Source organism: Myxine glutinosa, chromosome 2 (assembly GCF_964187855.1).
Source record: "Myxine glutinosa chromosome 2, kmMyxGlut1.1, whole genome shotgun sequence".
Classification (NCBI taxonomy): domain Eukaryota; kingdom Metazoa; phylum Chordata; class Myxini; order Myxiniformes; family Myxinidae; genus Myxine; species Myxine glutinosa.
This window is the reverse complement of record NC_136262.1, coordinates 265957020-265973157: the sequence shown is the minus strand read 5'-3', so window position 1 is coordinate 265973157 and position 16138 is coordinate 265957020. Positions and strand designations below refer to the sequence as shown.

The 16138-nt window shown below is 54.6% G+C and overlaps 1 protein-coding gene across 4 annotated transcripts in view; it reads right to left on the bottom strand.

The window, feature by feature from the left end:
• The window catches only part of SFI1 (SFI1 centrin binding protein), a 281420-nt gene extending 271119 nt beyond the window's left edge, over positions 1–10301 (bottom strand). For 2 of the 4 annotated variants that reach the window (XM_068105729.2, XM_068105731.2), the window contains exon 1: positions 10012–10301. The gene's annotated coding sequence lies outside the window, so the exon portion shown is untranslated. The remainder of the gene's footprint in view (positions 1–10011) is intronic. The other 2 variants (XM_068105732.2, XM_078772539.1) reach the window with 1 other exon arrangement.
• Positions 10302–16138: the final 5837 nt, after the last annotated feature.

Genomic DNA, 16138 nt, shown 5'->3' with positions numbered 1-16138 from the left:
CCTCACCAGGGCGTGTGGTTTTGTCCTTTGGGTCCTCGGGGTATTTTGGGTCCTTTAGGGGCTCTGGGTCCTCTGGGTATTTTGGTGGGATCTTCAAGGTGCCTCGTGGTCTTTTGTGTCTTTCAAGGTCTTTAGGATCTTCGGGGTCTTTTGGGTATATAAGGGTCCTGTACTTTTGGGTACAGGAAGGGATTTCACCAGGGCCCTTGGGGTATTTAAGGGTCTTCAGTTCTCATGGGTCATTGGCATCTTTTGGGTCGTTTTGGGTCTTTAAGGGTGTTAGGGGTCTCTAAGGGTCATAGGGTGTCAAAGGCTCTAAATGGTTTTAGGTATCTTAAGGACTCTTAAAGGGGGCCTAATAATTTTCAGGGTCTTTGTATCTTTGTGGGTCTTCATGGTCCTTAGGGTCTTCAGGTTGTAAAGGTTCGAAAATGTGTTAGGGGTCGTAAAAGGTCTAAGGGTTCTAAAGGGTCTAATGTAATTAATGTACACATGCTCACATTCTAAGCGGCCAGACAAAACAAACGGACCCAAATGCAATACCCTCTCCTCTTTGAAATTTGACCTCAAGTTTTTTTCAATTAACCAAACGTTGGGTGGCTAAATGGGTGGAAATTAGTGGGCGGTGAGCATAGTTTTATATTCGAGTCGATAAAAAAACATAAAACAGAGTTGAATAAGCCTAACTTAGTGTTTTCCTTTGTTTTTACAAACTTGATTTCTAAGGACTCACTTTAAGTAGATCAGGTCAGTCTTTTGGGACTGCCACTGGTAACATGTAACCCAGTGTTACCTACCGCATGGTCGGGTTGTCAGCGACTAAACCGACACCCCTCAGTGGCTTTGCTAATGGGGAGGGTAAATCTGACACCCTGCCAGGACCAAAAACAACACCCGGCAAAGGGCGGATGAGCTCCCGTAGGAAGCCAACGGCCATCCAGTAAGGAGACGGTATCTCCTAAAAAACACTCATCCGGATTGGACTGTTTTTCGTATACAAAGTCGAGGCTCGTGTAAGAGCAACACATAAAACACAAAGACATAAATAGAAAACATATAAAGGGAGCGGGAGACAAGAGGGGGAGAGAGAGAGAGGAGGGAAGTAGATCAGTAGATCTGTGGAACGGAGAGGGCTGGTGGGGGGGGGGGGGGGGGGGGGTACACGGTATCTATCTATAATTCCAGTAATCTCTGTGTGTATGTATGTATGTATGTATGTATGTCTGTGACCGCTGTTTCTCGACAACCACGGGTCCGATATACTTTAAACTTGCCAGGTATATTGCTGGGGACCCGAGGATGTGCCTTTTCAAGGTTTCATATTAATCGGACAAGTAGTTACCGAGCTATGTCCAAAAAACGATTCAACCAATCAGAGAGCAGCGAGCTATCACGTGTGCCGAACGTGGCGAACAGACTCTGCCTCGGACGGCACATTTGAGAGCGTATTCATTTATTTCACGTTGGCAAACTATGTTGCCGCTATGTTGGCGTTAAACGATGTTTTAAAACTAATTAAAACTAATTTGCGATTCTTTCGCTTTCCTGCGCGTTTGTGCATGCTATGGCGATTTCTTTACCAAACTCCGCAAGCCGTTCGCTTTGGACCAAACCATTTCATGTAAATAGAGGGGGGGGATTGTCACCGTACTCGCAAGCCGTTCGCTTTGGACCAAACCATTTCATGTAAATAGAGGGGGGGGATTGTCACCGTACTCGCAAGCCGTTCGCTTTGGACCAAACCATTTCATGTAAATAGAGGGGGGGGGATTGTCACCGTACTCGCAAGCCGTTCGCTTTGGACCAAACCATTTCATGTAAATAGAGGGGGGGGATATAATTTTAGATATATATATAGTACGGGCATGCCCTAGTAAAACAAATGGACACTACCAGTTGTTTCAGGAATGAAAAACGGAATTTGAAAAAGGTGGATTTGTGGTGTTTTAAGGGGGTAGAAAAGCTCATGGTTTTAGATGGGAGAGGATAAGAGATGGTGGTGAACAGCTGTTTTAAAGACATGGAGGGAGGATTGGGATTGAAGAGAATGTGGGAGTTTGTGCCAGAGGCGGGAGAAAAGAGGAATGAAAGAGTGAAGGTGAGCAGAGTGTCTTGATTTTGGCAGTTTCACCAGAAGAAGGTTGCTGGCAGATCTTGTGTGTCCTGCAGGAATATTTGGGGGACAGAGCACAGACAGAGATGGGGGAGCTAGGCCAGATAGGAGTAGACCAGATAGCTAGGACAGAAAGACCACCAACCTCCCTGTGGTGCGAGAGTGAAAGGCCCTCAGAATCAGCTTCACCACGGGAGATTCCAATGATTCTAAGAGCTTTGGTTTCTACAGCATGAAGCCGATCTTAGTGTGAGACAGGTGCGCCAGCCCAGAGGGGAGAGCAGTATTCCATTGAGCTGCGGATGAAAGCCTTGTATGTGGTGAGGAGCTCAGGTGTGCCAAGGAAGGACTTCGCACGACGGAGGATGCCCAGTCGGCGACTGGCTTTGGACGCCAGCTTGGAAATGTGGTTTTCCCAGGAAAGATCATGGCAGATAGTGAGACCCAAAAGCTTGAGTGACAGAACTTCTTGGAGAGGATTGTTGAGAAAGTAGATGGGAGGGTTGTCCAGTCGGTCTTTTTGGAGAGACATAGTGAGAGTGTGAGATTTGTCAGCATTGAAAGACATGTTCCACTTGTTTGACCAGTTTGTGATTTTGTCCAGGTCTGCAGAGAATGAGGAGTCTGCAGACTGCCGATCTGAGGGTTGAGATATGGAGCAGCAGAGAGTGGAGTCATCAGCAAAGAGATAGAGAGGATTTTTCAGAGAGTCGGAGAGATCATTGATGAAGACCAGAAAAAGCACAGGGCCAAGAACACTGTCTTGGGGAACTCCAGCCTGGACAGGAAGGGGGAGATGAGAGAATTCCATTTAGAGCCACACGTTGACTACGACAGGAGAGGAAGTTCACAAGTCATGAGTGGAGATTTCCATGGATACCATAAGAGGAGAGTTCGGTGAGCAGAGCTGGGTGCCAGGCCGTATCGAAGGCACGTGATACGTCAATGGAGACAGCTCTGATTTCCTGTTTGGCGTTGAGGACCTCCATCCATTGTTGAGACAGCAGAAGCAGCATGTCCAGAGTAGAGTGACCTGGTCTGAATCCAAATTGATGATCAGAGATCAAGCCATTGGAGAAGATGAAGGATTTGATATCAGAAGCGATGACGGATTCCATGACCTTGTTGATTATTGGGAGCAGACTGATTGGTCTGTCTTGCATGGGTCTGTAGTTGCAAGGTTCTGTTTTTCCCCTTTTTTATGTAAAGCGGTAATGTTGGCTGATTTCCAAGCAGATAGAAGATGAGCTTGAACAAAAGAAAGGATGAAGAGAACAGAGGGAGGGTGAGATAGAGCAGCAGAGCAGGATTTTAGGACCCATAGGCTGATGTCGTATGGTCCAGTTGCAGAATCAGAGTGTTAGTTGCAGAATTGCAGAATAACATTGCAGATCAGTTGCAGAATAACATTGCACACATATTACACTTCATTACCTCTACTATAATATAAAGTTTCACGTCGATCGATGAAGCGGTTCAAGAGTGATAATTTTTTTTAATATTTACGTTTAATTTAATTATTTATATCTGCCAAACCACGTGATCGATCGCAAACTCCAAAAGGTTCCAAATTCCAAATCACAAATGTGTGATTTTAGTAGGGTTAGTTGTATGCTGAACACATATGTGAAGTTTCCCCTCGATAGGATCACAAATGAGGGGAGGAGCTTGGTTTTAAAAGTTTATGCTTAAAAACGTCATAACTCCAAAACCATGTGATGCATGACGTCATTCTCGCTGACTTTTTTTGTTTGTCTTGGGTATGTGATTCTGCCTGCAAAGTTTAGCCTCGATCTGTTCAGTCGTCGTTTAGGAGAAAATTGGATTTTCGTGGTTTTTCACTCAAAACAATATGGCGTCCGAACCACGTGACCTACGTCATTATAATTTTATTTCTGCATCAATTTATACCAAGAAGATGCTCAAGAAATTTCATCCTGATCGGATCAAGTTTTTTACTTGTCGAATTATGATGTCATAACGGCGGCACCTATGACATCATCATTCACATATGTTATTCCGCATGGAGAGTTCTTTGCAATGAGACCTGTCTTGATTATTTCTGTGCAGCGGTTTTGAGATATAGAGGTGCAAAGTTTTTTGGTTTTTCCAAGATGGCGCCTGCACCACGTGACTTGTGACGTCATAATATTCACTAAAATATTATACAGGAGTCTCTCCTATGGTGAAAATTTATGTCAATGGGACCAACGGTTGCCGAGAAAATGAATTTTTAAAATGCAGACACGCACGTACGTACGTACGGACCCGAAAGCTTAACCCCGCATTTGGCTTCGCGAGCGCAGGGTAATGAAGTGAAACACGAAAAAAATGATCTTTTATAACACGTTGTCGGCGTCGTCGTCGCTGTGGTTGTTGTTGTTGTGTGCTATTCCGTGTACGAAGATGTATTTTCCTATTGCTTTGAGAAACATTACGATTTATACAATTGTGTTTGCTCCTTCCATGTCGATCACGCAATATTCTCAAGGTTTCCTGGTGTCACAGCGTTGGAAACGCTACATTAAAGCTCCAGGTCCTGGTTCTTCCTCTTCCCTTCCCTCTGGCCAAAACGGGCTTTTAAAACAGGAATGTGTTTGATTAAACGGACAAATTCTTGTCTGGTAAAGTAAATCCATTATTAGTTTCCCAAGGGTACCATTTTTATTATTCTACAGTAGCAGGGACGGACGGACGGACACACACACACACACACACACACACACACACACACACACACACACACACACACACACACACACACACACACACACACACACACACACACACACGTTGCCCATCTACCCTCCATCAACAAGCTCTCTCATTAGCGATGGGACCGTTTTGAACCCACCGTTTCCATGTCTTTACGATGTTGCATACATTATACATACGAGGCAAGGCAAGTGTGGAAAAAGGGCATGCCCGTACTATATATATATCTAAAATTATATCCCCCCCCTCTATTTACATGAAATGGTTTGGTCCAAAGCGAACGGCTTGCGAGTACGGTGACAATCCCCCCCCCTCTATTTACATGGAATGGTTTGGTCCAAAGCGAACGGCTTGCGAGTACGGTGACAACCCCCCCCCCCCCTCTATTTACATGAAATGGTTTGGTCCAAAGCGAACGGCTTGCGGAGTTTGGTAAAGAAATCGCCATAGCGTGCACAAACGCGCAGGAAAGCGAAAGAATCGCAAATTAGTTTTAATTAGTTTTAAAACATAGTTTAACGCCAACATAGTTTGCCAACGTGAAATAAATGAATACGCTCTCAAATGTGCCGTCCGAGGCAGAGTCTGTTCGCCACGTTCGGCACACGTGATAACTCGCTGCTCTCTGATTGGTTGAATCGTTTTTTGGACATAGCTCGGTAACTACTTGTCCGATTAATATGAAACCTTGAAAAGGTACATCCTCGGGTCCCCAGCAATATACCTGGCAAGTTTCAAGTATATCGGACCCGTGGTTGTCGAGAAACAGCGGTCACAGACAAACACACAGACATACACACACACACACACACACACACACACACACACACACACACACACACACACACACACACACACACACACACACACACACACACACACACACACACACACACACACACACACACACACACACACACACACACACACAGAGATTACTGGAATTATAGATAGATGGAATGGGGGTGTCGATGTCAGAAATGACGCGATATTACCTCACAAAGTAAAATAAACATAGTGTGGCGGACACATTGTCAGTGGGCAATAATTCCGCGCACCAGTGGGTGGCGTGAGCGTCCGGGGGTGGAAGCGCAGCTCGGGCCACGCCCGGAGCAAAGGCGTCACGAGGCGCAGGGTGAAACTGAGATACATGCCCCGCCTTTCGGCCGACCGGCCACGCCCGGAGGCAAGGCGTGGCCTCGGGACATATATGCGGGCTCGATAGCCGAGCTCGCCCAGTGCTTACGTGCGAGCTTGTAATAAAGTGTTTCAGTTTGTACAACGCGTTGTGGCCTACCTTCTTGGCAAACGAATTGTGTGTGCACAGCACCACACTGGTGACCCCGACTGGTTCAGCCGTAGCTGACCCCTGAACGCGCCATGGCTACCAACGCTGTCGCCGTCAAACTCCCGGAGTTCTGGGAAGCGCAAGACGACGTTTGGTTTGTGCAGGCCGAGGCCCAATTCCAGCTCCGGGGCATCACGGCGGACGACACCATGTACTACCACGTGGTCACCACCCTCGGGCCCGGCACTGCCGCCCGTGTCGTCGTGTCCATCCTTCGGCGCCCGCCGGGCACCCATAAGTACACGGCGCTCAAACGTCTTCTTCTCGCCACGTTTGGGCTCACGGAGGCCAAACGCGCCGACCGCCTCCTGGACCTTCCCGCCCTCGGCGACACACGACCGTCCGTTCGGATGGATTTTATGTTGTCCCTTCTTGGAGACCAGCGCCCGGATTTCCTTTTCCGCGTGCTTTTCCTCCGCCAGCTACCTGCGCAGGTGCGGCTCACGCTGGCCGGTTCGTGCTTAACGGAACCCCGCGCCCTGGCCGGAGAGGCGGACAAATTTTTCGCGGCCCACGACACGCGGTCGGTGTACGGTGCTGCCGTAGTGGATCCCGGTGCGGAGGCTACAGCGCCCCCTGATTCCCTCGTGGCCACTGCCACGCCCCGCCCACCGCCGCCGCCACCACCGCCGGCACGGCAGCCACCACCGCAAACCTGGTGCTACTATCATGCCAGGTTCGGCCGCAAGGCTAGAGCGTGCCGCCGGCCGTGTTCTTTCGACGGGTCGGGAAACGACCGGGCCGGCGCTCACTTGCGGCCATGAGCGTCGGCCATTCCGGCAGCCTCCTGTTCATCACAGACACCTCGTCTGGTCACCGTTTTCTGTGCGACACGGGAGTGCAGGTAAGCGTCCTCCCTGCCTCCGCGTCCGACAAGCAAGCCGCGGGCCGGGGCCCCGCCTTGCTCGCTGCCAACGGAACTCCCATCCGCACATTCGGGAAGCGTTGCCTCTCGCTGCGTTTCGGAGGGCAGCGCTTCAAATGGTCTTTCGTCACCGCCAGCGTGCCAATGGCCCTGCTCGGTGCGGACTTCCTTTGTGTGAATGGGCTGTTGGTGGACGTCAAGCGTTGACGCCTCGTCCAGGCCGAAACCTTCAGCTCGCTCGCTTGTTCGCTGAGCGGCTCACCGAGCGGCTTACCAAGCGGCTTGCTGAGCGGTTCCATCCCGGCGAAGTTAGTCTGTACGCTTCTGGCAGCGGACGAGTTTACCGCCTCCTCGCCAGTTTCCCAGCACTCACGCGGCCCACCTTTTCAGCGGTGGCCGTCAAACACGGGGTGGAGCACCATATCCCCACCGTAGGACCACCGGTCTACGCCCAGGCGCGCCGCCTCGACCCCACGAAGCTCGCCGTGGCGAAAGCGGAGTTCGCCACGCTGGAGCGGCTGGGCCAGGACGTACCTCGCGTGCCAGCGCGCGAAAGTCCACCGCCACACCCAAGCCCCGTTGGCCCCGTTTACGGTGCCCGAACGTCGGTTCGACCACATCAACGTCGACTTGGTGGGACCTCTGCCCCCCTCGCGGGGTTTCACCCACATCCTCACCATGGTGGACCGCACCACCCGGTGGCCGGAGGCCGTGCCATTGGCGGCGACGGCTGCGGCTGACGTCATGCAAGCCTTCATCGCCACGTGGGTTGCCCGGTTCGGCGCCCCCTCGGAAATCTCGTCCGACCGCGGCCCCCAGTTCACCTCGGAACTCTGGGGAGCAGTGGCGCAAGGGCTCGGCGTCAAGCTGCACCGCACCACGGCTTACCACCCCCAGGCCCACGGCCTGTGCGAGCGCTTCCATCGCTCAATGAAGGCCGCGCTCCGGGCCAGCCTCCGCGACGGCAGCTGGGCCGACAGGCTCCCCTGGGTCCTGCTGGGCCTCAGGACGGTGCCCAAAGATGACCTGCGCGCGTCCTCGGCGGAGCTGGTCTTCGGACAACCACTGCGGGTACCGGGCGAATTTATCCCCGACTCCACGGCCCCTTGGTCCGCGGTGCAACAGCGCTCCACCCTTCAGGAGACCGCCAGGAGGTTCGCCCCGGTGCCAACGGCACACCACGGTTGCCCGTCCTCCCACGTTGCCCTGGAGCTTCGCACGGCGGAGTACGTTTTTGTCCGGCACGACGCCCACCGGGCACCGCTGCGGCCCTCGTACGACGGGCCCTTCCGCGTGCTGGAGACCGGGGACAAGCATTTCACTGTGGACATCGGCGGTACTCCAGATCGTATCTCTGTGGACCGCCTCAAGCCGGCCCACCTCGACCTGGACCACCCCCCGCAAGCAGCTCTGCCTCCGCGTCGTGGCCGCCCACCGGCGGGCAGACCCCCGGCACCCCCCAGCCCCGCTACCCCCCAGCCCTGTACGCATCGCCAGAGGGCGTTTCGGCCGGGTCATCTGGCTTCCCCGTAAGCTCACCCTTCAGGTGCGCGGGAATTCTGGGGGGGGGGCGCGTGTGGCGGACACATCGTCAGTGGGCAATAATTCCGCGCACCAGTGGGTGGCGCGAGCGTCCGGGCGTGGAAGCGCAGCTCGGGCCACGCCCGGAGCAAAGGCGTCACGAGGCGCAGGGTGGAACTGAGATACATACCCCGCCTTTCGGCCGACCGGCCACGCCCGGGGGCAAGGCGTGGCCTCGGGACATATATGCGGGCTCAATAGTTAAGCCCGCCTAGTGCTTACGTGCGAGCTTGTAATACAGTGTTTCAGTTTGTACAACGCGTTGTGGCCTACCTTCTTGGCAAACGAATTGTGTGTGCACAGCACCACAATAGGGGCAATACACCTGGTGCTCACCTGGTAGAATAAACAGGATACTGCACTGACTAAAGGTATTTTAAACCAATTTCAATGGTTGCTAGAAGACAGGGCAGCATGTACAATCATACTAACATAATCATAAGACTTCAAACAAACAAACAAAATACCTATTTTGGGGGGAAACACCCTCCCACAACCCCATAAAACTCCTCAGATCCCAATTTTTCTAATTCCTTGAACAAACATTGACACATCACGAGTGACGAAGGTTGTGGTGAAGTTTCATCAAAATTGCGTGTGTAGTTTCTGAGAAGAAAGCAAATTCCTATTTTGGGGGGTCAAACCTGGACCCACTTTGACCCCCCATAAACCCCCTTAGATCCCGATTTTTTTAATGCCCTGAACGTTTAGTCACAACACAACAAATATAATTTGTGCCCAATTTGGGCGCAATCCCATCAGCGGTTTCGGAGAATAAGTTGCAAGTGTTTATGGACTGACTGACGGACTGACTGACTGATGGACTGACTGACTGACTGACTGACTGATAGACTGACGGACTGACTGACTGACAGACGGACTGACTGACTGACTGATGGGCTGACTAACTAACGGATTGGCTGACGGACTGACTAACGGACGGACGGACTGACTAACGAATTGGTTGATGGACTGACTGACTGACTGACGGACGGACTGACTGACTGACTGACTGACTGGCTGACGGACTGACTGACTGACTGACTGACAGACAGACAGACGGACTAACGCACTAACAGACTGACTGACGGACTAACACTAACAGACTGACTGACTGACTGACTGACTAACAACGCGCCATCGCATAAACTCCCCTGAACTTCGTTCCAGGTGAACTAATAAGAATCAAGTAGCTATTCGATCCTTCAAAAGGTTCGCAATGTGAATGCACAGCGTTGCATCATTGAAGTATTTTATTTTTACACTTGCAAACACCATTGTTAATGTTATTGCCTGTGGTGTATCCGGGCCAGACGGACTGACGGAGTGCGACCTTTCCCGCGCATGCATGTTTCCGCACAGCCCTGCCGCACGTACGTACGTACGTACCCGGAAACTTGCGATCCTCATCGACGGTGTGTTCGAAGCACGACCAACCCATCCATGATCCATGCACGAGAAGCAAGGTCAGCGCAAACACAAATTCTCTCCTCACTCATTCGCATGCAATTTAAAAAATAACATTTCAATCCATTTATCATTCAAACATATCATTCGTAAAGGTGTTGATATATTAACGTTTAACGAGTGGTTTTAGTTTAGACAATAATAATCAACAACAGAAATATTTTGCACAAACGGCGAATGCAACCAAATAGCAAAAAAACAGAAAAATATGTGTCACTAACTATACCGTCATGGAGTTTATGTAGCGTACGAATATGAGGATTTATATACAGTACAGAAAAAGAATGACCGCACTGTGGTCACAACCTGCGACACCAAATATATATTTTTCTCCCTTCTGTTCGCTCAACTCCCTCGTTCTTGTTGTTGAAGAAACCGGTATTACTATTACTAGCAACGGTAACCACCCGACGGGCGGGGCTTCAATTGGGAGGCCCAAATGAAAAGGTAAAATATCAGAAATTGAAGGCTTTTTTTATTTTAAACGATTTATATAAACATCCATTCAATCATATCACACGCAATCATCAAAATCTAAACAGTATTTGTAGAATTTCAATAAAAGCCACATCACTGTTCATATCGGTAAATATTATTCCATCATGTTTGGAAAAACCGGAAAATTGGAAAATTGGAAAAATTGGAAATTGGAAAAATGTGAAAATTTGAAAAAAAATTTGAAAAACAATATAACCTTTTTTACTCCAGGGGGTCCCAGGATTACCCACCCAAAAGTTTGTTGCGATCGGTTCAGCCATTTTTGCAGTACCTGGGAACAGACAGACATTTGGTGAATTATAGTAAGATATTGAAGGAACTGCGCTCCAACGCGAGTCGAAAGAATTGACGCGACCAAAGACGGAATTCGTCCGAGTTGCTTTATCTATCTATAATTCCAGTAATCTCTGTCTGTACGTTTGTCTGTGACCGCTGTTTCTCGACAACCACGGGTCCGATATACTTTTAACTTGCCAGGTATATTGCTGGGGACCCGAGGATGTGCCTTTTCAAGGTTTCATATTAATCGGACAATTACTTACCGAGCTATGTCCAAAAAACGATTCAACCAATCAGAGAGCAGCGAACGATCGCGTGTGCCGAACGTGGCGGGCACACTCTGCCTCGGATGGCACATTTGAGAGCGTATTCATTTATTTCACGTTTGCAAACTATGTTGGCGTTAAACTATGTTTTACAACTAATAAAAACGAATTTGCGTTTCATTCGCTTTCCTGCGCGTTTGTGCACGCGATGGCGATTTCTTTACCAAACTCCGGAAGCCGTTCGCTTTGGACCAAACCATTGCATGTAAATAGAGGGGGGGGATCGTCACCACTCGCAAGCCGTTCGCTTTGGACCAAACCATTTCATGTAAATAGAGGGGGGGGATATAATTTTAGATATAGATATAGTACGGGCATGCCCTAGTTGAAACAAAACAGCTCAGGTATTCTCACAAGCCCGTTTATCGGGCAGCAATATATATACACATTTATGTCGGGAAGTTTGCCCGGCAAAAGCTATACCGGGCATGCCCGGGTGTCAAGGGCGAGCCTTGGAAAGGCGAGTCTGGACCTGCCCGGGCGTGTTTGGCTGCGGCCTGGCAAGTCGAGGCTGGGCGTGCCCGGGCGCTCTGGACGAGCCCTGGAAAGGCGATAGCGGGCATGCCCGGATGCTCTGGGCGAGCCCTGGAAAGGCGATAGCGGGCATGCCCGGACGCTCTGGGCGAGCCCTGGAAAGACGAGACCGGGCGTGCCCGGGAGGTTCGGGCGTGCCCGGGAACAGTGAGTCCGGGCATGCCCGGGAGAGGCGCGTCTGGCCGTGTTCTGGCCGGTGCAAGGCGATTGTGTGCATCCAGCGGTAACCGCTACACACGCCCCTCCAGAATCGACCTGCACCGGCAGGGTCAATTTAAGGGGGGTCCGGGTGACCCGGCCGAAGCGACCCCTGGAGGGTCGTGGGGAGGGGTCCGACGTGGTGGTGGGTGGTCGAGCGGGGGGAACTGTGGACGGGGGGCGGCCTCGCCGCGGAGGAAGGGCCAACCGTGGTGGTCGGTCGACGTCCATGTGCGCCGGTTTGAGGCGGTCCACAGAAATCCGGTCCGGCCAGCCGCCGAAGTCGACGATGAAAGACTTGTCGCCCCGTCGCAGGACCCGGAAGGGCCCGTCGTACGGCGGCCGGAGTGGCCCCCGGTGCGCGTCATGACGCACAAAGACGTACTCCGCTGTGCGAAGCGCCGGGGGGACGTAGGACTGGGGGCCACCGTGGCGGGACGTCGGCACGGGGGCAAATCGTCGGGCGGCCTCCTGGAGGTCCGAGCGCTGGCGAGCGGCGGACCAGGGACTGGTAGCGTCGGGCACGAATTCGCCCGGGACGCGGAGCGGCTGGCCGTAGACGAGCTCGGCGGCGGACGCCTGGAGGTCTTCCTTGGGGGCCGTGCGAAGGCCCAAAAGGACCCACGGCAGCCGGTCGGCCCAACCGTCGTCCTGAAGGCCGGCCATGATTGCGGCCTTCATGGAGCGGTGAAACCGCTCGCACAACCCGTTGGCTTGGGGGTGGTAGGCCGTGGTGCAGTGCAGCATGACCCCCAACGAACGGGCGACCGCGCCCCAAAGCTCAGACGTGAACTGTGGGCCGCGGTCGGACGAGATGTCCGCTGGTGCGCCGAAGCGCGCGACCCAGGTGGCGATGAATGCCTGCGCCACGTCGGCGGTGGTGGTGGAGGCGAGGGGCACGGCCTCCGGCCACCTGGTGGTCCTGTCCACCATGGTGAGCAGGTGGGTGAACCCCCGCGAGGGGGGCAGGGGACCCACCAGGTCCACGTGGACGTGGTCGAAATGCGGTTCAGGCACGGCGAAAGGTGCCAGCGGGGCCTGGGTGTGGCGGTGGACCTTGACCCGCTGGCAGGCCGTGCAGGCGTTGGCCCAGTCGCGGATGTTTCGTCGAAGGCCGTGCCAGACGAAACGCGCCGACACCAGCTTCTGAGAAGCTTTCCGGCCCGGGTGAGAAAGGCCGTGGATGGAGGCGAAGATGCGGCGCTGCCAGGAAACGGCCACGATGGGGCGAGGCTGGCCCTGGGAGACGTCGCAGAGCAGGACGGTGCCCGCAAAGGGAATGTCGGCCAGGCGGAGGCCCGTGTCCGCCGCACGGAGTGCCTGCACCGAGGCGTGGGTGGTCTGGTCGGCCGCCATGAGCGCGAAGTCCACGCCGAGGTGGACCGCGTTCGCGCTGGCCCGAGAAAGACAGTCGGCCATGGCGTTGTCTTTGCCGGCGACGTGCCGGATGTCCGTGGTGAACTCCGACACGGCGGAGAGGTGGCGCTGCTGGCGGGCCGACCATGGCTCCGTGACCTTAGCCATTGCGTAGACCAACGGCTTGTGGTCGACGAAAGCCGTGAACGGGCGGCCCTCCAGGAGGTGTCGGAAATGGCGAACGGCCAGGAATAGCCCGAGCAGCTCGCGGTCGAACGTGCTGTAGTTTAACTCGTTCGGCCGGAGTTGCCGGCTGAAAAAAGCGAGTGGCTGCCAAACCCCGTCCACCCATTGCTCATGGACGGCGCCCACCGCGTAGTTGGAGGCGTCCGTAGTGAGGGCGATGGGCGCGTTTAGCACCGGGTGAGCCAGCAGCGTTGCGTCGGCGAGGGCCCGTTTGGCACTGGCGAAGGCCGCGTCCATGGCCGCGGACCAAACAATGTCATGCTTGGCCGGCTTGCCCCGGAGGGCCTCGTAAAGGGGCCGCATGAGCTGAGCAGCGCGGGGCACGAATCGGTGATAAAAATTCACCATGCCGAGGAACTCTTGGAGGGCCTTGATGGAACGGGGACGCGGGAACGTGGTGATGGCCTCGACCTTGGTCGGCAGCGGCACGGCCCCGGTCTTGGTGATGCGGTGGCCCAAAAAGTCAACGGTCGTCGCGCCGAAGTGGCATTTGACCGGGTTGACAATTAAGCCGTGCTCGCTGAGGCGACCGAACAGTGTTCGGAGGTGGAGGAGGTGCTCGGCGCGGGACGTGCTGGCGACGAGGATATCGTCCAGATAGACGAAAAGAAACGGCAGGTCGCACAGCACGCCGTCCATCAAGCGCTGGAACGCCTGGGCCGCATTCTTGAGGCCAAACGGCATCCGCAAAAATTCGAACAGGCCGAACGGCGTGATGACGGCCGTCTTCGGGACGTCGGCCGCCCAGACAGGTACCTGGTGGTAGCCCCGTATCAGGTCAATTTTCGAAAAGATGACCCGTCCCGCCAAACGGGCGGAAAAGTCCTGAATATGCGGGATCGGGTACCTGTCGGGGTGGTAGCATCGTTGAGACGGCGGTAGTCGCCACACGGGCGCCATCCACCCCCCGGCTTTGGCACGATGTGCAGTGGCGAGACCCACGCGCTATCGGAGCGCCGCAGGATGCCGAGGTGCTCCAACGCGTCGAACTCGGCCTTCGCCACGGCTAGCTTGGCCGGGTCGAGGCGGCGGGCCCTGGCATAGACCGGCGGGCCCGTAGTGGGTATGTGGTGCTCGATCCCGTGCCGCACTGTGACGGCTGAAAACGTCGGCCGCGTGAGGGCCAGGAATTCCGCGAGCAGGCGAGCGAACTCGTTCGCTGCCGGGAGGGCGCACGCCAGTTCGGTCGGCGCGGAGCTGCTCATCGTGCACGCCAGGGAGCTGAAGGTCTCGGCGTTGACAAGGCGACGACGTTTGACGTCGACCAGCAGCCCGTGCGCGCAGAGGAAGTCGGCGCCCAGCAAAGCCATGGGGACGCAGGCGGTCACAAAAGTCCATTGAAAACGCTGGCTGCCGAAGCAGAGGGTGACGATGCGTGGGCCGAAAGTGCGTATGGCCGAGCCATTAGCAGCGACCAAAGAGGGGCCGCAAACGGCGTCCCGCCTGTCCTGCTCGGAGGCGGGTATGACGCTCAGTTGGGCGCCGGTGTCACGCAGGAAACGCCGCCCAGACGCTTTGTCCCGAATAAACAGCAAGTTGCCCGAATGGCCGGCGCTCATGGCTGGGAATGAACGCCGGCCCGGCCGTTTCCCGACCTGCCGAAAGTGCACGGGGGCCGGCACGTCCGAGCCTTGTGTCCGAACCTGGCGTGGTAATAACACCACGCCCGGTCAGGTGGAGGCCCCGGCCGTCGTGTCGGAAGCGGGCGGTGCGGCGTGGCCGCCGCCAGTTGCACCGGCAGTTCGGCCTCCAACCGCGCAGGGCGCTCGGGTGTCGTGGGCGTCGCCTCGGACGGTGGCGGGCTCCAGGTAACCGCGCCGATGTGCTGGCCCGCCGAGGAGATGTTATCGGCTTCCCTGGCGAGGGCGCGGGAATCCGTGATCAACGTGCCAGCCAGGGCGAGGCGTACCGGGTGAGGCAGCTGGCGAAGGAACAGCTCGCGGAACAGAAAATCCGGAGAGTGCTCACCGAGCAACGAGAGCATATAGTCCATGCGCTCGGACGGGCGCGTGTCGCCGAGCTCGGGCAGAGCGAGCAGGCGCCGTGCGCGTGCTGCTGGTGAGAGGGCGAAAGCGTCGAGGAGGAGTGTCTTCAGCGTGTCGTATTTGTCAGCAGCCGGCGGGTGCTCGAGGAGGCTCAAGGCGCGGGCCGCGGTGGCGGAACCGAGCGCCGCCACAACATGGTGGAAGCGGGTGTCGTCCGCAGTGATGCCTCGCAGGGCGAACTGAGAGTCCGCCTGAGCGAACCAAACAGCCGCGTGAGCCTCCCAGAAGGTAGGCAGTTTAAGCGTCACTGCCGTATCCATGTCGGTAGGTCACCAATGAAGGAACTGCGCTCCAACGCGAGTCGAAAGAATTGACGCGACCAAAGACGGAATTCGTCCGAGTTGCTTTATTGAAACAAAACAGCTCAGGTATTCTGACAAGCCCGTTTATCGGGCAGCAATATATATACACATTTATGTCGGGAAGTTTGCCCGGCAAAAGCTATACCGGGCATGCCCGGGTGTTAAGGGCGAGCCTTGGAAAGGCGAGTCTGGACCTGCCCGGGCGTGTTTGGCTGCGGCCTGGCAAGTCGAGGCTGGGCGTGCCCGGGCGCTCTGGACGAGCCCT